Genomic DNA, 11,443 nt, shown 5'->3' on the forward strand with positions numbered 1-11,443 from the left:
AAGTACCTTTGGAGACACCTGTATAGTACCTTTATAATCACCCAGTTACGTTGTGACGTTTGATAGCACACAGAGTGTTCCTCCGATAAACGGGAGTTGCATAATCTCATAGTCACAGGAACATGTATAAGTCATGAAGAAAGCAATAGCAACAAACTAAATGATCAAGTGCTAAGCTAACAGAATGGGTCAAGTCAATCACATCATTCTCCTAATGATGTGATCCCGTTAATCAAATGACAATTCTTTGTCTATGGCTAGGAAACATAACCATCTTTGATCAACGAGCTAGTCTAGTAGAGGCATACTAGTGACACTTTGTTTGTCTATGTATTCACACATGTATCATGTTTCTGGTTAATAAAATTCTAGCATGAATAATAAACATTTATCATTATATAAGGAAATAAATAATAACTTTATTATTGCGTCTAGGGCATATTTCCTTCACTCTCCCACTTGCACTAGAGTTGGTAATCTAGATTACACAGTAATGATTCTAACACCCATGGAGCCTTGGTGCTGATCATGTTTTTCTCATGGAAGAGGTTTAGTCAACGGGTTTGCAACATTCAGATCCGTATATATCTTGCAAATCTCTATGTCTCCCACCTGGACTTGATCCCAGATGGAGTTGAAGCGTCTCTTGATGTGCTTGGTTCTCTTGTGAAATCTGGATTCCTTTGCCAAAGCAATTGCACCAGTATTGTCACAAAAGATTTTCATTGGACCCGATGCACTAGGTATGACACCTAGATCGGATATGAACTCCTTCATCCAGACTCCTTCATTTGCTACTTCCAAAGCAGCTATGTACTCCGCTTCACATGTAGATCCCGCTACGACGCTTTGTTTAGAACTACACCAACTGACAGCTCCACCACCTAATAAAAACACGTATCCGGTTTGCGATTTAGAATCGTCCGGATTAGTGTCAAAGCTTGCATCGACGTAACCATTTACGATGAGCTCTTTGTCACCTCCATAAACGAGAAACATATTGACGGTGTCCTGGACTAGGGGGTACTCAACACGTCATCTCCCGGTCTGTTAGATTGGGCCGAGGACCCCCATGGCTGTATACTCATGGGCCAGTTCGGACAGCTGCCGCATACATGGAAGATTCCACAAGACTTGGTGATCAAGACAAGGACTCCTCCCCACAGGCGTATTCGGCTAGGACTCTTGTTATCCTAGGCCTTTGGTGCATTATATAAACCGATGCCAGGCTAGTCGATAGATAACATATACATACAATCATACCATAGGCTAGCTTCTAGGGTTTAGCCTCTCCGATCTCATGGTAGATCAACTCTTGTAATACTCATATCATCAAGAATAAATCAAGCAGGACGTAGGGTTTTACCTCCATCAAGAGGGCCCGAATCTGGGTAAAACATCGTGTTCCCTGCCTCATGTTACCATCGATCCTAGATGCATAGTTCGGGACCCCCTACCCGAGATCTGTCGGTTTTGACACCGACATTGGTGCTTTCATTGAGAGCTCCGCTGTGTGATCAGCAAAAGGATCAATGGCTCGCCCGTAGGTCAACTACGACGCCGACATCTTCGTCGCCGGCTCGACCGAAGACCGTGCTCCATCTCCGATCGTCATGTTCGGACGGGGGCCTTCTTTAACATCAACTCTGATATCTATCATGATCATAGAGGAGTCGTCCATGGAGCTCGACGGCTCAACGTCAACATTGCCCTCGGGCGGCCGTGCTGTTTTTATGGACAGCGAACTTATATTTGCCGTCACCGCCTCCTCGAGCGTCGGTTTGACGATTGCTTCAGTGGAATAGTGCAGAATTACGTCTACAACAGCCATGCAAAATTTCGTCGAGTTCCGATGGAGGAATTTCCGACAATCTACGATATACCGGAGCCCTGTCAAATCTGGACGGGAATTTGGACGAGTTTAGGGCGTGGTCTCCAGAGCCCAACTCGGAGGTCCTTTGGAAGATCCAACCGTTCATCTACTGCGGATTTCCCATATATACCACCCCTCCAAATTTCAGCTCGATCCGACGGTTCAAACTCCGGTAACCTTCCGATGAGTGGACCAATTTTCAGATCCGTTTTCTGCATGAATACGGATCCAACCCGAATTCATGTTTCTTTAGGAACGTGATATTGGACAACCTTTTTAGAGGAATTCTCTTCTAGGGTATTATGCGTTGTTTTTAAACATGTGCCCGTAAATTGTTAAACCTCCCCTGAGGTAATCTTCATCATCATGCTGGTGACAAACCAGTCCGGCAATATTGCTCCAAGGCTGCCGACCTACGGTAGACACGTCGTCACTTTGTTGAGCCGAGCTCAACTTCTTCGGATCATCATCTCGGCAAGCCGAACAAGAGTCCAGCATCGCGAAGGATAAATCATCACCAACATCGCCGCCTCACAGATTACACGGAGGGGGCACACTGGCATCGCCGCATGGTCACTTCATCAAGCCGGCATCGACCACGTCACGACCGGCATCGGCAGGGCCGCACTATCGCTTCTTCAAGCTGATGTCCATCATGCCGACCTACTTCAACTCATCGGCTGACATCGAGGCTTCGACATCTCGGCTGGACCGGGGGCTTCGCCATCTCTTCATCAACCTACTCCGGAGACTTCAGCGTCACTAGCCGACCAGCTTCGTCACGTTAGCTGGACCGAGGGCTTTGCCTCCGCAAGCCAACCTTTGCTAGCATCGCCATGCCGTCGCTTTATCGCCCATCAGGCAATGGGTGTGCGGATCGAGTCCCAATTTTGGGAGTCACCTTTCTTCGGATTGCTACAACAAACAAACCAGGTGCTATTAATCCTAGTAATTTTTGCTTGTTGGAGTTTATTTTTCCCAAGAAATTATTACTCTGGTTTGTTCCTGTACACGGGTCTATCGAATGATGTCCGCATTAACGACGGTCACGTGGTAGTTCGGTCAGTTTATGTACATAGTCCGGCGAACGCCGCATCCGGAACTCAGACCGACCTGTGAATTCAGGCTTTGCCACACCTTTACCGCATCACGCCAATGCCCTGCATCGACATTGACTTCGGTGCCAGGCCATATTTCTTTTATTACTCACTTTGCATAAATTATTTATTATGCAACATTTTTTTATTATCATTACTATTATCTCCGGTTTGCACTATTTTTTGTGCACAGGAACATGATCCGGGTTGGGAAGTATCGTCAACTCGGCGTACTGACATACCACGTCACCTCGGTTAGACGGGGGGCTTCGTCAACACTTCATTACCCCATGCCGGGGACTTTGGCATTACTCTGCAGGCCTGCATTGACCGTGCTATGTCACCACTTCGGAGTGCCGAGCCCTTTGCTGCGCCACCTCGGGACCGGCTTGGGGGATGGAACCTTGTCCCACATCAAGCTCAGACCGCGTCATCAATACCGAACACATTAACCAGCTAAGTTGCCTTCATGCTCAAAGTTTTAAATTTTTAACTTGTGTTCGGTTCGACCAAGCATTATACTTTTTTGGAAAAAAGTTGCTTGTAAAAAATTTCCTTGTCCAAACTTGTTTGTGACGCACAAATTCAAATACCCCGTTTATTTGGGGGCTTCCTTTATGAAGCTTTTCCTCTTGCATATGATTATACTTGTACGGCTTCGTTCCTTGTTCGTGTATTACGCCACAATATGAACCATATTGACTTAAGCAATTTGCAAGCTGGGTTGCCTGGCTCCTGTGCTTACCCCTACGTTCCCGATTGTTTGTCTAGGGAGTAAAGGGAGCACCTCTGCGATTGTCATGACTGGGTCCTCCGAGCTCTGACCTCAGACTGGGTGAAGCCGAAAGCTATCGCTCTTATTGTTTTCAATCATGGTCGGCACACAACGGAACTCATGAGTACAAAAAATCTATTGCACAAGTCTCATAGTAATAATGAGCACAGAAGAAAGGTATCAGTGGGGGTACTATTTTCTTTGAAGATGCTTCTTACACTTCGTCTGTAATATAGCATAAGTTCCCTGAGCGCGCTTTGTCTGTTACAGCCTTATGGCCTGGTTGCCTGGTTATCGGAAACACTGTCGATATTCTCGACAGGTGGAGTACATAACACTTTTCGGTCCTTGGCCGAAGAGGGAGAAGCCGACGGTCGGTTAAGATGCGTTTAAAGTTCGGGTGAACAAAGATATGATATTAGTACTTCGGTACATACAATCATTATACATAAAATTCTTTTACCCAAGTCACTTGGGGGCTCTTAAATTTATATGAGCCATTTTATAATAAGTGTTCTTCTTCTTAGTTGTTACAAAGTTTTAATTACTATTATTATTCATCACTCCTTTTTTCAACACGAGTGTGTGGTCACTAGCCGGGGAGCCTAATTTCTCTCTCAAAGCCGCTAGAGTTTAGTTTGCTAAACTGGCCTAATGAGAAGTACTCCGCCTTCGGGATAGGAGGTTGAAGTCGTAGGCTGACCCGCTTGAAGTCTTGAGATAGGATGTGACATGTTAAAGCACGACAGAAGCACTCTTTTTTTCTAAGACCAATTTTCGGATTGGCACCGAACACTTGATCTTGTTCAGACGTCAAGTTTTTACTGACGTTTTTTGGTTTTCCAAGCTTATGGCACTTTTAAACTATTTGTGTGTTTTCAGCACAAGTCTCGCAGTGCAACGCCGGACACCTTTAGAGATTCAGCAAAAACATTCTCGGATATTGCTATATATGCATCGGTTTCGAATTGTGTCTTTGGTCAATAGTTGAGTTGCCCGGCTCCTGCACTTTCTTCCTACGTTCCGCTTTGTTCGGCTAGGCATGCAAAGGGAGAACCACTGCGATTGTGCTTCCGGCTCACATGGTTAAGCACCTCGGTGGAGAAAGCCGAAAACTGACTGTCACAATAAGCGTAAACTGGTCAGCGATCCGATGACTGTGTTAAATGACGGGCCATTCATAATAATGGCCGAAGTGTTTACGGCTTGACCTCGACCGTCGCCGAACACTACCGGGGGCTATCAACTGGCCTCCCAAACTAAATCCTCGATATTTTGCTCTTACATTAGAGCTGAGGTTTCATGATCATGCTTAGCATGACAACCCAAAGAGAGGAACCGATAGCGGGACTATTTTATTTGGAAGACATTTCTTATGTTAAACAGTAATATAACATATCTCTTTGCGTACCTTTTTTTATAAAACCGTATGGCCAGATTGCCTTGTTTGTCTTGCCCTCATAAAGGCTTTATAAAGTAGGACAAACACTCCTCGGCTACTGGCCGAGGAGGTGGAAGCCGATGGTCGGTCAACAAAGTTTTGTACAATGCGGATCCGAGCATTAATGACGTTAAGTACTTGGATACATAGAGTCATTACACATAATTTGTGATTTTACTATGGATATTGATCCTTAATTCGGCCACCCGTGCCCGCATTAAGGCTCAGGGGCTACTGGGCTTCGGGCTTATTATTTACAAATATTAAAGGGGCACATCGATCCCCTGATCTGGTGTTGCCACCCGACCAGTGTCTCGGGGGCTACTGCATTGCCTGTTCAATGCAGAAAATTTTAAGTGCAATACAGTTTCCAACGAGATTTTGATCCTCAGGTTGGTCGGCCGCACCCAACCTGAGTCTCGAGGACTAAGCATGCCGCTTTTTGTGTCCTGAAGTATTCTGCTGAGCTAGGACTTGATCCTCGGGCCAATTTTACAAATCAACCTGAGTCTCAGCGGCTACTGGGATCAGCGGTCTTACGTCATCCTTCAGGTGCATCTCGGGTTTTAGACCGATACATACCTTGAGGGCTACTGGCTATATATCTCGGCAGAGAATAAATTGCACCAATCAAAAATATTGACAAAAATCAGCCCACAGTCGGGGTGGTGCACCACCTCGGAAGCAGTCCGGCATAAAGCTCGGGCGCTAGTGGCTGGCTCCATAGAGGGCATTTCCGGCATTAAGCTCGGCTAAACTCCTTTAACTTTTTTGAACCAAGGTGATTTATGACAGTCCAACGTTGGAGCTTGGACATAGTCCGGCGTTGGAGCTTGGACATAGTCCAGCGTTGGAGCTCGGATACAGTCCAGCGTTGAAGCTCGAATACATTCCGGCGTTGGAGCTCGGAAGCGGTCCGGCATTGGTGCTCGTCTGCAAAAGATACCTCGAATGCAGTCCGGCGTTGGAGCTCGGACGCAAGAGGACACTGCCTCCCGGGAACAACTTCAAACCCGAGGTGTGGCATAAAAATAACAAGGCATTGATAAAGGCCGGAAACTTAAAGGGGCTCCTCGGATACCCGACATATAAACTCGTCGAATGCATTTCGGTGATCCTCAAGATCGAAGATGAGAAGATTTGTTGAACCAGTTTTCAAGACCGACAACCGAAGATGAAGAATAATTCAGAAGAATCGAGGAGCATCCCTAACTTGAAGACCGGTTCAGGGGGCTACTGACGGTGTCCTGGACTAGGGGGTACTCAACACGTCATCTCCCGATCTGTTAGATTGGGCCGAGGACCCCCATGGCCGTATACTCATGGGCCAGTTCGGACAGCTGCCGCATACATGGAAGATTCCACAAGACTTGGTGATCAAGACAAGGACTGTGCGTCTAGGCCAGATGGTAACAAGAGGTAAGGGACACGAAGTTTTACCCAGGTTCGGGCCCTCTTGATGGAGGTAAAACCCTACGTCCTGCTTGATTAATATTGATGATATGGGTAGTACAAGAGTAGATATACCACGAGATCGGAGAGGCTAAACCCTAGAAGCTAGCCTATGGTATGATTGTTGTTCTGTATGTTGTCCTACGGACTAAAACCCTCCGGTTTATATAGACATCGGAGAGGGTTAGGATTACACAAAGTCGGTTACAATGGTAGGAGATCTGCATATCCGTATCGCCAAGCTTGCCTTCCACGCCAAGGAAAGTCCCTTCCGGACACGGGACGAAGTCTTCAATCTTGTATCTTCATAGTCCAGGAGTCCGGCTGAAGGTATAGTCCGGCCATCCGGACACCCCCTAATCCAGGACTCCCTCAGTAGCCCCTGAACCAGGGTTCAATGACGATGAGTCCGGCGCGCAGTTTGTCTTCGGCATTGCAAGGCGGGTTCCTCCTCCAAGTACTTCATAGAAGATTTTGAACACAAAGATAGTGTCCGGCTCTGCAAAATAAGTTTCCACATATTGCCATAGAGAGAATGATATTTACACAAATCTAATCTGCTGACGTATTCCGTGGTGCGACATCGCACCACGGCCAAGCCTTTATTCGAATCGTTTTATTATCCCTCCTCAGCGCGTCATGCGAGGCGGTTTCCTTGGCATGTTTTGTTAAAGCAGAGATCATGTCCCCTTATTCCGGGATTCTCATCAATACGGGCGTGGGTAACCCAACCGCTTCTAGGACTCCTAGACTATAGGCAAGTCCAAACGGCCACGAAGAGGACGCTTGATATTCACCCTCTTTATAAAGGGACAAGGTTTTTATTTTTTTCCCTCCCGTGCTCAATCGAATCCTTCCCCCACCTCAAGCTCAAACACCCAAAGTTCAGGTCAGGTGCTCCGAACCTTCAATCATGTCCGGATCTAGCCTTCAAGGCCTATGGGTGCCTTCCTCCGTCACGGAAGAAGACATCAAAAAGTTGAGGGAGGCCAGATATCTGACCGCCGAGGTTGTGCATCGGCTGCCTGCCCGAGGGCAGGCCGTCCCCTCCCCCAAACCCAATGAGAGCATCGTGTTCGTCTCCCACTTCCTCCGAGGTCTAGGCCTTGCTCTGGATCCTTTCGTCAGGGGTTTGATGTTTTATTACGGGCTAGACTTCCATGATCTAGCTTCGGACTCGTTTCTTCATATCACGACATTTATTGTCGTGTGTGAGGCCTTCCTCCGGGTTACCCCTCACTTTGGCTTGTGGCTCAAGACCTTTGAAGTAAAGCCGAAGATGATCGAGGGGGAACATGCAGCGTGTGGAGGTGCCTCAATATGCAAGATGACAGGAGCTCTGTGGCCCAAAGGTTCCATTCCAGAGGTGTCTGAATTGTTGCAACAGGAGTGGTTCTACATCACGGCTCCTAGAAGTGCCAAGTGGGCGGCCGCCCCTGTTTTTTGCTCGGGCCCTCCACCATAACTGATGTCATGGATCAGCAGAGGTCTGAGCTGGGGTCCAGCCAAGGACGTGCCTATACTGCAAAGCCGCATTCGAGATCTCTTCAATGGAGATTTTAGTTTCGTTGCGGTAATACAAGTTATGCTGGTTCGTCAAGTCCAGCCTTGCAAACGCCGGCCCCTTCGCTTGTGGGATTTCAATCCCGAGGGACCGCGTGTCATCCAAAATTTCCTCGGCCTGATGCACGAGGAGATGTACAAGTCATTCTTTGGACCCCAGGTAGAGTGTCCGGAAATCACCAAGGATGTGGGCTTGAGCAGTAACCGCGCCGCCGAATAGGTAAGGAATCTTCCGGCCGAACATACTATCTCTCATTTGTTATGAAGTTATTTCTGAGAGTTTGCTTTTTGACCAGGACTGGCTAACAAAGGCGAAGTTGATTCGGTGTTCGGCCCCCCTCCCTGAGGGTTTGGACAATCCGGTATTGGAAAAGATGCTCTAGGTCGCACCTTGCCCGGAGCCCTTGAAGGAAGATACTGGGAAGGATAATACGGGCGGACGCGGGCCCCCAACGCTGCACATTCTAACTGAGGGAGCGAGCGTCTCCATGAAGGAAGATGACCGGAGGAGGAAAAGGACTGCGCCCGGGGATTCGGACGCCGAAGCTTCCAAACGGGAGAAGAAGTCTCCCACAGAGGGTCCTACCTTGGGGGGTGCTTTGGCTGCACAAAGTCTGCGGGGGGATCAATTCTCTAGCGAGTCGTAAGTGACCCGAAATACTTTAATAGTACAGGTATGCCATCTTTTTTTTCTGAGAAAATAACCACCGCATATATCTTTGCAGTCGGGCCTTAGCCCCTCTCAAATGAGCTCGTCTTCGGGGGATCTTCTTCCAGAGATGATGGAGAGCGAAACGACCCCTCCGGACTCCTCCGCTCAGGAAGCGGGCGACCCCGAAGTTTCGTCGCGGAGGGCCTCTCCGGGTCCGGTGAGGCCAGAAGATAATCCCATTGACCCCCAAAGCTCCCAGTGTCCGGCTCCCGAAGAGAGCGGAAAAAAGAGTCTGGCACCGTATGGTGTGCGATCGGATGTTCTGAGGGAGTTGGTGGGGCGAGCGGCCATCTCAGATGAACACCATGTGCTGATGAATACAGTGATGGAGAGAATCTTGTCCGCCGAAAGCGGATTGCATGAAGCTTTTATGAGTCTACTGACAGGCTTTGAGGTACGTAAAATAACATATGATAGTCCTGCACATGCTAGGTGTGTCCTGTGTAGATAGTAGCCCCTGAGACTCTGTTTGTCGTCAGAAACGACGATGAACAGAGGATCATATTCCCAGGTAATAACCATACTGCCTCTATGTGCAGGTGATGGAAGCTCCGGTGGCTAGCTGGACTAGCGAGTTTGCCCATTTAAAACAGCAGTTGGATGCGGCAGACGCCGACATCAAGCTTGTTAACAAAAGGCTTGACGAGGCACAGGGTAAGTGTCATTATCTGGTAAACGCCACATAGGAAGAGCAGCATGATGCCAGTATCTTTAATATGTTGTGACTGCAGATGGAGCTGCCACTGTTGAAGCCTTGCGGGCAGAACTTGCCCGAGCCAAGGAACAAGCGAGGTTTAGTAATGTGGCTGCTTTGAAGGCGGCCGAAGAGTTGAAAACCGAGAAGGCCACGCATGGCGAGAGCCGAGATAAGATGGCCATAGAATTAAAAGCCGCCAGTGACCGTTGCCAAGTTCTTGAAAAGGAAAACCTAGCGAAGGCATCGGACCTTGAGAAGGCTGCTGCGACGAGAAAAGACATCCGCTCTGCTATGAGGGCGAAGAAGGAGGAGTTGCGGGAAGCCGGGGATATTGTAGCTGGGAAATCCTTTATGTTGCGGAGGAACTTCGGAGATCCACGGTATGCCTCTTTGGATCGGCTGTGGAGTTCGAAGGATGTGTATATGGATTTGGCGGCGAGCGGTACCGATGCGGCCAAGTACTTCCAGGGTCAGACGGACCGTGAAGTGGACCAGCTGTTTTGGACACAATTCCATTCTCCCGAGTGTCCGCTTTCATTGACTGACCAATTAGCCGAATGGGCCGAACTGAATAGGTTGTCCGAACTCGCCATGAGGTCTGTTGTGGATCAGCTATGGCCGGAAAGGCCAAAACCGAATAGCTATTTCAGCTTGGCGCAGCAGCTCCTTGACGTGGTGTCGCGCATTAATGCGATGAAGAGGTCGGCGTGCATAGAGGGCTCACGGATGGCCTTTGCCCGTGTTAAAGCATACTGGGCGGAGATGGATGCTACCACTGTTGCAGCGCGGGATTCGGCCATAGGTCGAATGGCTACTGAGCACTACTTTGAAGAAGTTCTTGAGGGTGCTCGTTTGATAGAGACCCAGTGCTCAAAAAATATTATGTTTGAGTGATATGTAATCTCATTGTAAGCGAAATGCTTTTATAAATTTTTATGAGGCTATTTTTATACTTTTGCCTGAAAGTAATATGATGCCTCCTGGGCGGCCGTTTACGTATACATGTGTATAACCTGAAAGATTGCAGCCGTCGGCTTCAACCCCCACGCATATAATGCGGAGGTGCTCGGAAAAAACATGCGTTCACACTTAACCCAACGTCTTGGTCCTATTAAGGAGGTGATAGCGGAGCGAGCGAGGCAACCGGACTATAATGCTTTAGCACTTTCACTTAGCCATAGGAGTTTGACAGTGGGGCTACTAGATAGCCCCTGGTGGCTCTGCACTCTCCCGATCCCGGGGTGCGTACATGCCTGGTCGGAAAACGGCCCTTCGTTAAGGCGGAGGAATTCTAACATTCCAACAGGTCATCGAGTGGTTGACCAGTCTCACGCTATATCATGACAGTCCGTTTTCGGCTTTCTCTACTGAGGTGCTCGTCCGGATGAACCAGGGCACAATCGCAGTAGTTCTCCTGGTGCTACCTTAGCCGGTAAAGCGGAACGTAAGGCACCAAAACACAGGAGCCGGGCAAACCCAACATTTGACCAAAGACAATGATTCGGAGTTGATGCATATAAGGCCAAACTTGCGACGCCGAACACTGCCTAAGGTATTCGGTCTTTGTGGTATAAACCGGGCCTAAATAATGGCCTTTGTAAGAAGCCCCTTGTGTCTAGGTACGTGCATTGTTCTGGCGTGGCCACATGCCAAGACGTCAGCATCCTTCTCAACGGTGGATATGTATCAACAAGAGACTGTAAAAAAGGTTTACGCAGGGTCTTAATCTAAAAAGAATCCTTGGAGCGGGTCCCTGCTGCACGTCTGCGCCTGTGTCTCCGTTGTGCCGTATCCTGGACGGGTGTAGCACGATGATCGTCTGTAAAAGAGAGG

This window comes from Triticum urartu, chromosome 2 (assembly GCF_003073215.2).
Source record: "Triticum urartu cultivar G1812 chromosome 2, Tu2.1, whole genome shotgun sequence".
Taxonomy (NCBI): Eukaryota; Viridiplantae; Streptophyta; class Magnoliopsida; order Poales; family Poaceae; genus Triticum; species Triticum urartu.